This window comes from Megalopta genalis, unplaced genomic scaffold (assembly GCF_051020955.1).
Source record: "Megalopta genalis isolate 19385.01 unplaced genomic scaffold, iyMegGena1_principal scaffold0348, whole genome shotgun sequence".
Taxonomy (NCBI): domain Eukaryota; kingdom Metazoa; phylum Arthropoda; class Insecta; order Hymenoptera; family Halictidae; genus Megalopta; species Megalopta genalis.
In genome coordinates, this window is record NW_027476417.1 from 70,001 (window position 1) to 85,000 (window position 15,000).

The window sequence follows — 15,000 nt, forward strand, 5'->3', positions numbered from 1 at the left end:
ACTGCAAATGCAGCTGTCAGTCCCCCCGCGTCTGTGAGAAAGACAAGATCCGGGAAGGTGATTAATATCGCCAATCCTCGTGTGATCTTGCAAAGATGTGCGACTCCCACGCGAGCGGTCTCGGTGAAAACCGAGCCCACGGTAGAAGGTACGCCGGACACCGGTAACGTGGAAGTAATCGAACGAGTCGGAGACACGTCACTCGTGAAGGTGCAGTCGGCACCCGAGCGTGTCGAGGACCCTACTGGTGACGGTTGGCAAACCGTCACCAAAAAGTCAAAGCGAGCCAAGCCGGGCGCACCCACCGGCAAGGCCGCAGTAAACCGGGCCAGGAGACCGAAGGGGACGTTCTCCGGGCAGAAGGTACGGCCTCTCGATCTCGTAAGAGACGAAGCCTTTAGGCGAGTGTCCGAAATACGGACCTTTTGCTTTCGACCTGAGTCGAAAGCCAATAAGGAGTCCGGGTCAAAGATACTCGCCGAGGTTGAGGCACTCAACGAGCTGGTCCAGGAGCTTATTCAACGGAATAGCTTCGTCGAAGGGCAGCTCGCCGCGGTCAGGGCGGACCTAAAAGCGCGTCCTGCCGTAATGAGTGCGATGCGACCTGGGCCGTCCAAGGGAACTCTCCCGAAGACGGCCTGCAACGCCGCGCAGTCGACTTACGCCCACGTGAACAAAGTCGACTGCAAAGGAGCTTCTCCGGAAGCGGGGAGACGGCCACAATCGCAGCATGTGGTAAAAATCTTCCCGCCGAAGGAAAAAGGACAGAGCAGCGAAGTTACGAAGGTTACTGTTCTGTCGCTCGTTAAACCAGCGAAGGAGGCGATCCGAATTAAGTCGGTCCGACGCATCCACTCCGGTGGCATCGTCGTCGAGACCGACCGAAAGGAGGACCTGCAAGCCTTCGTTGGCAATAAGAAGCTCCGGAGCGCGGGTCTGTCCGTCTCCTTACCTACCAAGCGGGACCCCGAGGTTTTAGTTTACGACGTCCCGCGTCGGATGGGTAAGGACGAAATTGCCTCCAGTATTTGGAGGCAAAATCTCTGCGATGCGAACCAGAAGGATGTGCCTTCGGGAATTCGGGTCAGCCGCATGGCTGGCAAGACCCCGGAGACAGCCAACTGGGTCGTTGCCGTCAGTCCGCAGAATCTTCAGCGGCTGAAGCAGAGGGGTAGCCGAGTTTACCTTGGATGGAACTCCTGTCGTGTACGGGATTTCGTCCAGGTGCTTCGGTGCTACCGTTGCCAACGCTTCGGGCATACCTCGAAGCGTTGTAAATTCAAGGAGGACGTGTGCGGTCACTGCTCCCAAAAGGGGCATACCTTCACGCTCTGTAGCAAGAAGAGTGAACCTCCGGTCTGCTCTAATTGCAAGGACAGAGGGTGGGCTAGTGCACACAAGTCGCGGGACCCAGCTTGCGCTTCCTATCAGGCGGCGCTAGCTTTGGAGTCGTCCCGTGTCCGACTTGAGTGACGGGCAGACGTGGACTTGTCCACTCCGCCATTCGAACGGCATGCTGGGCGGACCCCTCGGGGTTCGCCCCCTCGGGCCAGGCTGAAGCCCCTCTTGCGGAGATAAATTGACTTTAACACTACTCCGTCAAGAGTGCCTGGATTGGGTTGGACTCGAGGTGGCAGCGGGAGTAGCACGTTGTCTTCCCCTGTCACGATAACGAACGAGGGTAGAGCCAGACCATCGGCACGCGTCGAGAGAGCGGCTAGTATAGTCCACATAGGACCCAGGCATAGCCCATCTTTAGACTCACAACGACGACACTAACTGTCCCTATCTACTGGCGGTGGCGGTCTGTGGCCACCCAGGGTTGAGAGGCGACCCCCGAACTAGTCCTCGCGAAGGTTGTTGCTACTACCGAGTCGATGGATGCGTCGACGATGAAGGCATTTTAGACCGTCAGTGCGTCGTACATGTAGTACTTCGCATAATGGCGAGGCCCGAGATTAAGCATGCGGGCTGTGGCGTGTTCATGTACAGCATTGAATATGCTGTACTACTCCTTAGCGGGGGACTGTTGTCACTTGTGGCTGCAGTCCCCCGCGTCACGTTATGCGGTTTTTCTGGTCTAACTGGAATGCCGCATTTTCGTTGTCTGAACACGCCACGAAGCAACACGCCGTCGGATTGAATGTTGCTGCTGAGTCGATAGGTGCATCGGCGATGAAAGCACTTGAGACCGCCAGTGCGTTGTACATGTAGTACTTCGCATAATGGCGAGGCCCTTGAACTAAGCATACGGGCTGTGGTGTGTTCATGTACAGCATTGAATATGCTGTACTACTCCCATCCGGGGGACTGTTGTCACTTGTGGCTTCAGTCCCCCGCGTTACGTTATGCGGTTTTTCTGGTCTGACTGGAATGCCGCATTTTCGTTATCTGAACACGCCACAAAGCAACACGCCGACGGAGTGAATGCTGCCGAGTTGACGGATGCATCAGATGCATCGGCGATGAGGGTATTTTGAGACCGCCAGTGCGTTGTACATGTAGTACTTCGCATAATGGCGAGGCCCTTGAACTAAGCATACGGGCTGTGGCGTGTTCATGTACAGCATTGAATATGCTGTACTACTCCCTACCGGGGGACTGTTGTCACTTGTGGCTGCAGTCCCCCGCGTCACGTTATGCGGTTTTTCTGGTCTGACCGGAATGCCGCATTTTCGTTGTCTGAGCGCGCCACGTAGCAACATGCCGCTGGATCTAGAAATCGGGATGCAACCAATCACCTGGGCAACCCAGGCCGCAAGGGGCAAACGTGCCCTAGCCACACTTGAGCCTCCACGAAAAAGGTACCGCTGGATAGCTCGTGTTCTCAAAACGCAGCGAACCGAACGAAGTGTGGTGGAGAGGAAGAGGCAGCCTCTCCGACTGCTGTCTCCCGCGTGTTTGCCGTGCGTGGCGACCCTTGTCGTCGGAAAAGAGGATCCTGGGATCTGAGGGGGCCCTCTCCTGCGGGTGAGACGTCCCCAACACGTACCTTTGGCCTCTGCTTCGGCTAGATGGGAGGCTGGACGAGAAAAGCAGCCCTGGTCCAGTCAATCGGCTTGGAACGACCATACGCTTCGGCGAGTGGGTTCTGACGGGCGAGGACGCGGGCTGGGTTGAGTAATCGGCCCAGTCAGCAGACTATGTCCGGTGCGTAGCCCTAACCCAGCCTGATGGCGGGTTCCAAAATGTGTGGGTCGGTGGTGGCCGGGGAGCGTACCGGATGAAAGAAAGATTCACATTATGGGATCTAAATCGAAAACACAAATTGAACGATCTAAGTCGGCGGGTCCAGCTCCTACTCGGAGTGAAGCCGTCGCCACAGACGCGGAAGCTACAGCAGCAGCTGTTAGCCCTCCTGCGTCTGCGAAAAAGACAAGGTCCGGGAAGGTGTTAAACATCGCCAATCCTCGTGTGACCTTGGAGAGATGCGTGACACCCACGCGAGCGGTCTCGGTGAAAACTGAGGCCACGGAAGAAGGCGCGCCGGACACCGGTAACGTGGGGACAGCGCCCAAGTCGGGGGACTCCCCCAGCCGCAAGGCTGGGAAGGGGAAACCCAAAAAAATCGAACAAGTCAAAGACACGCTCGTGAAGGTGCAACCGGCACCCGTGCGTGTCGAAGACCCCGAAGGTGGCGGTTGGAAAACCGTCACCAAAAAGTCGAAGCGTGCCAAGCCAGTCGCACCTACTGGCAAGGCCGCAGCAAACCAGGCCAGGAAATCGAAGGGGACGGTTTCCGGGCACAAGGTACGGCCTCTCGATCTCGTGAGAGACGAAGCCTTCAGGCGAGTATCGGAGATACGGACCTTTTGCTTTCGACCCGAGTCGAAAGTCAACAAGGAGTCCGGGTCGAAGATACTAGCAGAAGTCGGAGCACTCAACGAGTTGGTCCAGGAGCTGATTCAACGAAACAGCTTCGTCGAAGGGCAACTCGCCGCGGTCAGGGCGGACCTAAAAGCGCGCCCTGCCGTAATGAGTGCGGCGCGACCTGGGCCGTCCAAGGGATCCCTCCCGAAGACGGTCTCCAATGCCGCGCAGTTGACCTACGCCCAAGTGGCAAAGGTCAACCAGTCAGCGACTCCGGAGGCGAGAAGACCACCGACACAATACGTGGTGCGTATCTTCCCGCCAAAGGATAAAGGACAGAACAGCGATGCTACTAAGAGAGCTGTTCTGTCGATCGTAAAACCTGCGAAGGAGGCGATCCGTGTCAGATCGGTTCGACGCATCCACTCCGGTGGCATCGTCGTCGAAACCGATCGCAAGGAGGACCTAAAAGCCTTCGTAGGAAACAAGAAGCTGGCGAGTGCGGGACTGTCCGTCTCCTTGCCCAGCAAACGGGACCCCGAGGTCCTGATTTATGACATTCCGAAAGGGATGGGCAAGGAGGAAATTGCCTCCAGTCTTTGGAGGCAAAACCTCTCTGAGGCGTCCCAGAAGGATGTGCCTTCGGGTGTTCGGGTCAGTCGCATGGCTGGCAAGACCCCGGAGACAGCCAACTGGGTAGTGGCCGTCAGTCCGCAGATTCGTCGGCGGCTGGCGCAGAGAGGGGACCGGGTGTACCTTGGGTGGAGTTCCTGCCGTGTGCGGGACTTCATACAGGTCACCCGTTGCTATAAGTGCCAGCGCTTCGGGCACACCGCGAAGCGCTGTAAATTCAAAGAGGATGTCTGCGGACATTGTGCCGAAAAAGGGCACGGCTATGCGCTCTGCAGCAGGAAGAGCAAGCCTCCGGTTTGTTCCAACTGCAAAGACAGAGGGCGGCCACACGACCATAAGTCGCGAGACCCGGCCTGCGCCTCCTATCAGGAAGCGCTGGTTTTGGAGATGTCTCGCATTAGACAGGAATAATAATTTGAATCTCGAATGGATAGTACAAACGACCGGCGACGCTCGAGAGTCATACGGGTCATGCAGCATAACATGCAGCGGGCCCGAAACGTGACCGACGAAGTCCGGACTGAGATGCATAGGCGAGGGGTAGATGTGTTGCTTGCACAAGAGCCATATAGCTGGCGGGGTACTGTGCCCGGGCTAGGCTTGAGAACGAGGCTGATCACGGCAGGCGAACCGGTGATGGCTGCAATAGCGGTCAGAAACCCGGATCTAACCGCGGTCAAAGTCTCTAACTTGTGCGACACGCATTTGTCCTGTGTCAGCATCTCGGGTTCGTTTGGGAGCTTCTTCCTGATCAGCCAGTACTTTCAATGCTCCGATGACGTTGAATCAGGTCTGGCGCGGTTGGAGAGAGCTCTTTCCGCACTTAAGCATAACCGAGTCATTATCTCTGCCGACGTTAACGCGAAATCAGCCCAGTGGGGCAGCGCGGAGACGGACGTGAGAGGCCGTAAACTCGAAGAGTTTATCGTGAGCCATGGCTTGGTTGTCTTGAACGAGGCTGGAAACGCTCCGACGTTTTCCAGCCCTAGTGGACAGTCATACATCGACGTCACACTATCGACACCTGATATTTGCGACAAGGTGCGAGGTTGGAAGGTCCGCGAGGACCTGACGACCAGCGACCACCGAGTCATAGAGTTTTCTTTGAGTTTTTGCGCCGAGGACGGTGCTGCCGAAATTAGTAGCAACAGCAGCACCAACCGGAACGGATTATTACCAAGGTTCCGACTCCGAAGCGCAAAATGGCCCGAGTTCGACAAGGCGCTGCAGGAAAGTAAGAGGAGTATATCCCCCGATCCATTGAACAATAAGGGGGATGTCGAACATCTAGCACAGGAGATCGAAAGAATGATCGTCCAAGCGTGCGACTCCTCGATGCCAACCAAGCAGTGGCATTCAAAATCCGTCCCATGGTGGACGGCCGACCTGACGAGGCAAAAGAGGCGAGTCTACAAACTTAGACGAGCCTCGCAGAACGCAGCATGTTCAGAGGAGCAGAGGGCGGCCAAGAGGACCGAGTATCTTAAACAGAGAAAGGCCTACAAAGCCGCCATCAAAGCTGCTCGGTCGCACAGCTGGCGTGCATTCGTGACCGAGCAGGGAAACAAGGAACCCTGGGGCCTCATTTATAAGATCACGAGGCAGAAGATGACAGCCAGCACGGTCATCTCGAATATAAATCGTAACACTGCCCAGGGTTACACCACAGACTGGGACTCCACCGCTTCCGCGCTGCTGGAGGGGTTAATTCCGGACGATAGCCCCGCGAATGACTCCCCGGATCATGCGCGAGTCAGGAGGGAAGCTGCCATCGAGCCGGAGAGTGAGGACGCCAGTCCCTTCACCCTCTCGGAGCTCAGATCGGCGGTCAACCGACTGAAGAGCGGCAAGTGTCCAGGCCTAGATCGGATCGAGCCGGAGATTTTAAAACGTTCGTGTAATACAATCTCACGCGAGCTCCTCCGACTCTACAACGGATGCCTGGCACACGGAGTCTTTCCCGTGGAATGGAAAGTCGGGTCCATCATTACCATCCTTAAAGGACCCGAGAAACCTGAAACGGAGATAAAGTCCTACAGACCAATATGCTTGCTTTCGGTCGTAGGCAAAGTCTTGGAGAAGCTAATCGCTACGCGATTAGCTAGTTTGTTTTTGCACCCCGACTACGCCTCCGATCGGCAATACGGATTCAGGCCGCATCGATCCACGACTGATGCCGTGGTAAAGATGAGGGAGCTTGCGTCCGGTCGAGAGGAAAAGTACGTCGTGGGTCTGCTCTTCGACATTGCTGCGGCCTTTGATAATGTCTGGTGGCCAAGCATACTCAACGCGTTGAGGAAGCGAGGCTGCCCAAAAAACCTATTTAGATTGGTGGTCGACTACTTCGACGGCCGCGTGGTGACTATGGTGTCTGATCGCGGTGCAGTGCGGAAGAAAGTCACTAAGGGCTGCCCACAGGGATCGATTCTTGGTCCGAGCTGTTGGAACTTAGTCTTCGACGAGGTTCTACAGCTCCTATCGAACGCCGGGCTCGCTTGCGAGCCCATCGCCTATGCAGACGACCTTCTTGTCTTGATCTTCGCGAACAGCAGGAAGGGTCTAGAAAGCAATGGCCAATTGGTTGTGGACACCATTTCTCGCTGGTGCGACCAGCAGAAATTGTCGCTGTCTGCGACCAAGACCGAGATGTTTTTCTTAAAAGGCTCTCTCGACAGAGAGAGGCCACCTGTGATAAAAGTAGGAGGTCGGAATATTGCCGTCAAGGACTCTGTGCGTTACCTTGGCGTGCATTTTGACTCTAGACTGGGTATCCATTCCCATGTCGAGTATTTGAATGCCAAGTCCTTGCGAACGTTTAATGCGCTAGCAAGGATTGCTAAGTCGAACTGGGGATTGGGATATCGGACGATGCGTACTTTGTACCGCGGCTTGTTTGTCCCAATCGTCACGTATGCTGCCGCGGGCTGGGCAGACCGCCTTACCTCTGGGACGAGTAAAGTGCTCACCAGGGCGCAGAGGCATGTTCTGCTTGGCTGCGTCAAAGCCTACAGGACAGTCTCCACTGATGCGATCCCCGTGATCGCCGGGGAGATACCTGTGGACTTGGCGATAGCGGAGTTCAGCTGCGTGTACAAAGCCAGGAAGAAACTCGGGTTCCAACATGGAACCTATCAAGTGAGTCAGGCCGAATTGGCTGACGAAGTCGTCACCGAAGCCCAAGTTCGCAGAAGGCTGAGGGAGGCGACTTTAGAGATGTGGCAGCAGAGATGGTCGTCCTCGACGAAGGGTAGGGAAACCTTCCAATACTTCGGCGAGGTATCAGACCGTCTCTCAGCGAGCTGGATCAGAGTCGACCATGATGTAGCGCAGTTCTTGAGCGGACACGGAGACTTCCGTGCGAAGCTCAAGACGTTCGCCCTGGTCGACGACGAGTTGTGCGAATGTGGGGAGGAGGAAACTCCAAACCACGTCCTCTACGATTGTCAGCGTTACGTAGAGGACAGGGAACACCTACGCCAGGCGGCGATTCGAGAAGGATTTCAGTGGCCAATCGACAAAGCCAGCCTGGTGTCAGAGCAGCTGTTTCAGGAGTTCCGAAAATTCGCACGATCCGTAAGCAAGACTAAGAAGCGAACATAGAACGAAACTGCATACGGAGCGTGGACTCGTCCAGCTCCGTTGATGTACGGCATGCTGGGCGAACCCCTCGGGGTTCGTCCCCTCGGGCCAGGCTGAAGCCCCTCTTGCGGAGATAAAAGACTTTAACACTACTCCGTAAGAGTGCCTGGATTGGGTTGGACTCGAGGTGGCAGTGGGAGTAGCACGCTGTCTTCCCCTGATACGATGGTGAACGAAGGTAGAGCCCGAACACCAGGCACAAGTCGCAAGAGCGGCCGGTATGGTCCACCAAGGACTTAGGTACGGCCCGTCTCTCAGAGACCACAGTTTGACGACAACACTAACTGTCCCTATCTACTGGCGGTGGCGGTCTGTGGCCACCCAGGGTTGAGAGGCGACCCCCGAACTAGTCCTCGCGAAGGTTGTTGCTACTACCGAGTCGATGGATGCGTCGACGATGAAGGCATTTTAGACCGTCAGTGCGTCGTACATGTAGTACTTCGCATAATGGCGAGGCCCGAGATTAAGCATGCGGGCTGTGGCGTGTTCATGTACAGCATTGAATATGCTGTACTACTCCTTAGCGGGGGACTGTTGTCACTTGTGGCTGCAGTCCCCCGCGTCACGTTATGCGGTTTTTCTGGTCTAACTGGAATGCCGCATTTTCGTTGTCTGAACACGCCACGAAGCAACACGCCGTCGGATTGAATGTTGCTGCTGAGTCGATAGGTGCATCGGCGATGAAAGCACTTGAGACCGCCAGTGCGTTGTACATGTAGTACTTCGCATAATGGCGAGGCCCTTGAACTAAGCATACGGGCTGTGGTGTGTTCATGTACAGCATTGAATATGCTGTACTACTCCCATCCGGGGGACTGTTGTCACTTGTGGCTTCAGTCCCCCGCGTTACGTTATGCGGTTTTTCTGGTCTGACTGGAATGCCGCATTTTCGTTATCTGAACACGCCACAAAGCAACACGCCGACGGAGTGAATGCTGCCGAGTTGACGGATGCATCAGATGCATCGGCGATGAGGGTGTTTTGAGACCGCCAGTGCGTTGTACATGTAGTACTTCGCATAATGGCGAGGCCCTTGAACTAAGCATACGGGCTGTGGCGTGTTCATGTACAGCATTGAATATGCTGTACTACTCCCTACCGGGGGACTGTTGTCACTTGTGGCTGCAGTCCCCCGCGTCACGTTATGCGGTTTTTCTGGTCTGACCGGAATGCCGCATTTTCGTTGTCTGAGCGCGCCACGTAGCAACATGCCGCTGGATCTAGAAATCGGGATGCAACCAATCGCCTGGGCAACCCAGGCCGCAAGGGGCAAACGTGCCCTAGCCACACTTGAGCCTCCACGAAAAAGGTACCGCTGGATAGCTCGTGTTCTCAAAACGCAGCGAACCGAACGAAGTGTGGTGGAGAGGAAGAGGCAGCCTCTCCGACTGCTGTCTCCCGCGTGTTTGCCGTGCGTGGCGACCCTTGTCGTCGGAAAAGAGGATCCTGGGATCTGAGGGGGCCCTCTCCTGCGGGTGAGACGTCCCCAACACGTACCTTTGGCCTCTGCTTCGGCTAGATGGGAGGCTGGACGAGAAAAGCAGCCCTGGTCCAGTCAATCGGCTTGGAACGACCATACGCTTCGGCGAGTGGGTTCTGACGGGCGAGGACGCGGGCTGGGTTGAGTAATCGGCCCAGTCAGCAGACTATGTCCGGTGCGTAGCCCTAACCCAGCCTGATGGCGGGTTCCAAAATGTGTGGGTCGGTGGTGGCCGGGGAGCGTACCGGATGAAAGAAAGATTCACATTATGGGATCTAAATCGAAAACACAAATTGAACGATCAAAGTCGGCGGGTCCAGCTCCTACTCGGAGTGAAGCCGTCGCCACAGACGCGGAAGCTACAGCAGCAGCTGTTAGCCCTCCTGCGTCTGCGAAAAAGACAAGGTCCGGGAAGGTGTTAAACATCGCCAATCCTCGTGTGACCTTGGAGAGATGCGTGACACCCACGCGAGCGGTCTCGGTGAAAACTGAGGCCACGGAAGAAGGCGCGCCGGACACCGGTAACGTGGGGACAGCGCCCAAGTCGGGGGACTCCCCCAGCCGCAAGGCTGGGAAGGGGAAACCCAAAAAAATCGAACAAGTCAAAGACACGCTCGTGAAGGTGCAACCGGCACCCGTGCGTGTCGAAGACCCCGAAGGTGGCGGTTGGAAAACCGTCACCAAAAAATCGAAGCGTGCCAAGCCAGTCGCACCTACTGGCAAGGCCGCAGCAAACCAGGCCAGGAAATCGAAGGGGACGGTTTCCGGGCACAAGGTACGGCCTCTCGATCTCGTGAGAGACGAAGCCTTCAGGCGAGTATCGGAGATACGGACCTTTTGCTTTCGACCCGAGTCGAAAGTCAACAAGGAGTCCGGGTCGAAGATACTAGCAGAAGTCGGAGCACTCAACGAGTTGGTCCAGGAGCTGATTCAAAGAAACAGCTTCGTCGAAGGGCAACTCGCCGCGGTCAGGGCGGACCTAAAAGCGCGCCCTGCCGTAATGAGTGCGGCGCGACCTGGGCCGTCCAAGGGATCCCTCCCGAAGACGGTCTCCAATGCCGCGCAGTTGACCTACGCCCAAGTGGCAAAGGTCAACCAGTCAGCGACTCCGGAGGCGAGAAGACCACCGACACAATACGTGGTGCGTATCTTCCCGCCAAAGGATAAAGGACAGAACAGCGATGCTACTAAGAGAGCTGTTCTGTCGATCGTAAAACCTGCGAAGGAGGCGATCCGTGTCAGATCGGTTCGACGCATCCACTCCGGTGGCATCGTCGTCGAAACCGATCGCAAGGAGGACCTAAAAGCCTTCGTAGGCAATAAGAAGCTGGCGAGTGCGGGACTGTCCGTCTCCTTGCCCAGCAAACGGGACCCCGAGGTCCTGATTTATGACATTCCGAAAGGGATGGGCAAGGAGGAAATTGCCTCCAGTCTTTGGAGGCAAAACCTCTCTGAGGCGTCCCAGAAGGATGTGCCTTCGGGTGTTCGGGTCAGTCGCATGGCTGGCAAGACCCCGGAGACAGCCAACTGGGTAGTGGCCGTCAGTCCGCAGATTCGTCGGCGGCTGGCGCAGAGAGGGGACCGGGTGTACCTTGGGTGGAGTTCCTGCCGTGTGCGGGACTTCATACAGGTCACCCGTTGCTATAAGTGCCAGCGCTTCGGGCACACCGCGAAGCGCTGTAAATTCAAAGAGGATGTCTGCGGACATTGTGCCGAAAAAGGGCACGGCTATGCGCTCTGCAGCAGGAAGAGCAAGCCTCCGGTTTGTTCCAACTGCAAAGACAGAGGGCGGCCACACGACCATAAGTCGCGAGACCCGGCCTGCGCCTCCTATCAGGAAGCGCTGGTTTTGGAGATGTCTCGCATTAGACAGGAATAATAATTTGAATCTCGAATGGATAGTACAAACGACCGGCGACGCTCGAGAGTCATACGGGTCATGCAGCATAACATGCAGCGGGCCCGAAACGTGACCGACGAAGTCCGGACTGAGATGCATAGGCGAGGGGTAGATGTGTTGCTTGCACAAGAGCCATATAGCTGGCGGGGTACTGTGCCCGGGCTAGGCTTGAGAACGAGGCTGATCACGGCAGGCGAACCGGTGATGGCTGCAATAGCGGTCAGAAACCCGGATCTAACCGTGGTCAAAGTCTCTAACTTGTGCGACACGCATTTGTCCTGTGTCAGCATCTCGGGTTCGTTTGGGAGCTTCTTCCTGATCAGCCAGTACTTTCAATGCTCCGATGACGTTGAATCAGGTCTGGCGCGGTTGGAGAGAGCTCTTTCCGCACTTAAGCATAACCGAGTCATTATCTCTGCCGACGTTAACGCGAAATCAGCCCAGTGGGGCAGCGCGGAGACGGACGTGAGAGGCCGTAAACTCGAAGAGTTTATCGTGAGCCATGGCTTGGTTGTCTTGAACGAGGCTGGAAACGCTCCGACGTTTTCCAGCCCTAGTGGACAGTCATACATCGACGTCACACTATCGACACCTGATATTTGCGACAAGGTGCGAGGTTGGAAGGTCCGCGAGGACCTGACGACCAGCGACCACCGAGTCATAGAGTTTTCTTTGAGTTTTTGCGCCGAGGACGGTGCTGCCGAAATTAGTAGCAACAGCAGCACCAACCGGAACGGATTATTACCAAGGTTCCGACTCCGAAGCGCAAAATGGCCCGAGTTCGACAAGGCGCTGCAGGAAAGTAAGAGGAGTATATCCCCCGATCCATTGAACAATAAGGGGGATGTCGAACATCTAGCACAGGAGATCGAAAGAATGATCGTCCAAGCGTGCGACTCCTCGATGCCAACCAAGCAGTGGCATTCAAAATCCGTCCCATGGTGGACGGCCGACCTGACGAGGCAAAAGAGGCGAGTCTACAAACTTAGACGAGCCTCGCAGAACGCAGCATGTTCAGAGGAGCAGAGGGCGGCCAAGAGGACCGAGTATCTTAAACAGAGAAAGGCCTACAAAGCCGCCATCAAAGCTGCTCGGTCGCACAGCTGGCGTGCATTCGTGACCGAGCAGGGAAACAAGGAACCCTGGGGCCTCATTTATAAGATCACGAGGCAGAAGATGACAGCCAGCACGGTCATCTCGAATATAAATCGTAACACTGCCCAGGGTTACACCACAGACTGGGACTCCACCGCTTCCGCGCTGCTGGAGGGGTTAATTCCGGACGATAGCCCCGCGAATGACTCCCCGGATCATGCGCGAGTCAGGAGGGAAGCTGCCATCGAGCCGGAGAGTGAGGACGCCAGTCCCTTCACCCTCTCGGAGCTCAGATCGGCGGTCAACCGACTGAAGAGCGGCAAGTGTCCAGGCCTAGATCGGATCGAGCCGGAGATTTTAAAACGTTCGTGTAATACAATCTCACGCGAGCTCCTCCGACTCTACAACGGATGCCTGGCACACGGAGTCTTTCCCGTGGAATGGAAAGTCGGGTCCATCATTACCATCCTTAAAGGACCCGAGAAACCTGAAACGGAGATAAAGTCCTACAGACCAATATGCTTGCTTTCGGTCGTAGGCAAAGTCTTGGAGAAGCTAATCGCTACGCGATTAGCTAGTTTGTTTTTGCACCCCGACTACGCCTCCGATCGGCAATACGGATTCAGGCCGCATCGATCCACGACTGATGCCGTGGTAAAGATGAGGGAGCTTGCGTCCGGTCGAGAGGAAAAGTACGTCGTGGGTCTGCTCTTCGACATTGCTGCGGCCTTTGATAATGTCTGGTGGCCAAGCATACTCAACGCGTTGAGGAAGCGAGGCTGCCCAAAAAACCTATTTAGATTGGTGGTCGACTACTTCGACGGCCGCGTGGTGACTATGGTGTCTGATCGCGGTGCAGTGCGGAAGAAAGTCACTAAGGGCTGCCCACAGGGATCGATTCTTGGTCCGAGCTGTTGGAACTTAGTCTTCGACGAGGTTCTACAGCTCTTATCGAACGCCGGGCTCGCTTGCGAGCCCATCGCCTATGCAGACGACCTTCTTGTCTTGATCTTCGCGAACAGCAGGAAGGGTCTAGAAAGCAATGGCCAATTGGTTGTGGACACCATTTCTCGCTGGTGCGACCAGCAGAAATTGTCGCTGTCTGCGACCAAGACCGAGATGGTATTCTTAAAAGGCTCTCTCGACAGAGAGAGGCCACCTGTGATAAAAGTAGGAGGTCGGAATATTGCCGTCAAGGACTCTGTGCGTTACCTTGGCGTGCATTTTGACTCTAGACTGGGTATCCATTCCCATGTCGAGTATTTGAATGCTAAGTCCTTGCGAACGTTTAATGCGCTAGCAAGGATTGCTAAGTCGAACTGGGGATTGGGATATCGGACGATGCGTACTTTGTACCGCGGCTTGTTTGTCCCAATCGTCACGTATGCTGCCGCGGGCTGGGCAGACCGCCTTACCTCTGGGACGAGTAAAGTGCTCACCAGGGCGCAGAGGCATGTTCTGCTTGGCTGCGTCAAAGCCTACAGGACAGTCTCCACTGATGCGATCCCCGTGATCGCCGGGGAGATACCTGTGGACTTGGCGATAGCGGAGTTCAGCTGCGTGTACAAAGCCAGGAAGAAACTCGGGTTCCAACATGGAACCTATCAAGTGAGTCAGGCCGAATTGGCTGACGAAGTCGTCACCGAAGCCCAAGTTCGCAGAAGGCTGAGGGAGGCGACTTTAGAGATGTGGCAGCAGAGATGGTCGTCCTCGACGAAGGGTAGGGAAACCTTCCAATACTTCGGCGAGGTATCAGACCGTCTCTCAGCGAGCTGGATCAGAGTCGACCATGATGTAGCGCAGTTCTTGAGCGGACACGGAGACTTCCGTGCGAAGCTCAAGACGTTCGCCCTGGTCGACGACGAGTTGTGCGAATGTGGGGAGGAGGAAACTCCAAACCACGTCCTCTACGATTGTCAGCGTTACGTAGAGGACAGGGAACACCTACGCCAGGCGGCGATTCGAGAAGGATTTCAGTGGCCAATCGACAAAGCCAGTCTGGTGTCAGAGCAGCTGTTTCAGGAGTTCCGAAAATTCGCACGATCCGTAAGCAAGACTAAGAAGCGAACATAGAACGAAACTGCATACGGAGCGTGGACTCGTCCAGCTCCGTTGATGTACGGCATGCTGGGCGAACCCCTCGGGGTTCGTCCCCTCGGGCCAGGCTGAAGCCCCTCTTGCGGAGATAAAAGACTTTAACACTACTCCGTAAGAGTGCCTGGATTGGGTTGGACTCGAGGTGGCAGTGGGAGTAGCACGCTGTCTTCCCCTGATACGATGGTGAACGAAGGTAGAGCCCGAACACCAGGCACAAGTCGCAAGAGCGGCCGGTATGGTCCACCAAGGACTTAGGTACGGCCCGTCTCTCAGAGACCACAGTTTGACGACAACACTAACTGTCCCTATCTACTGGCGGTGGCGGTCTGTGGCCACCCAGGGCGGG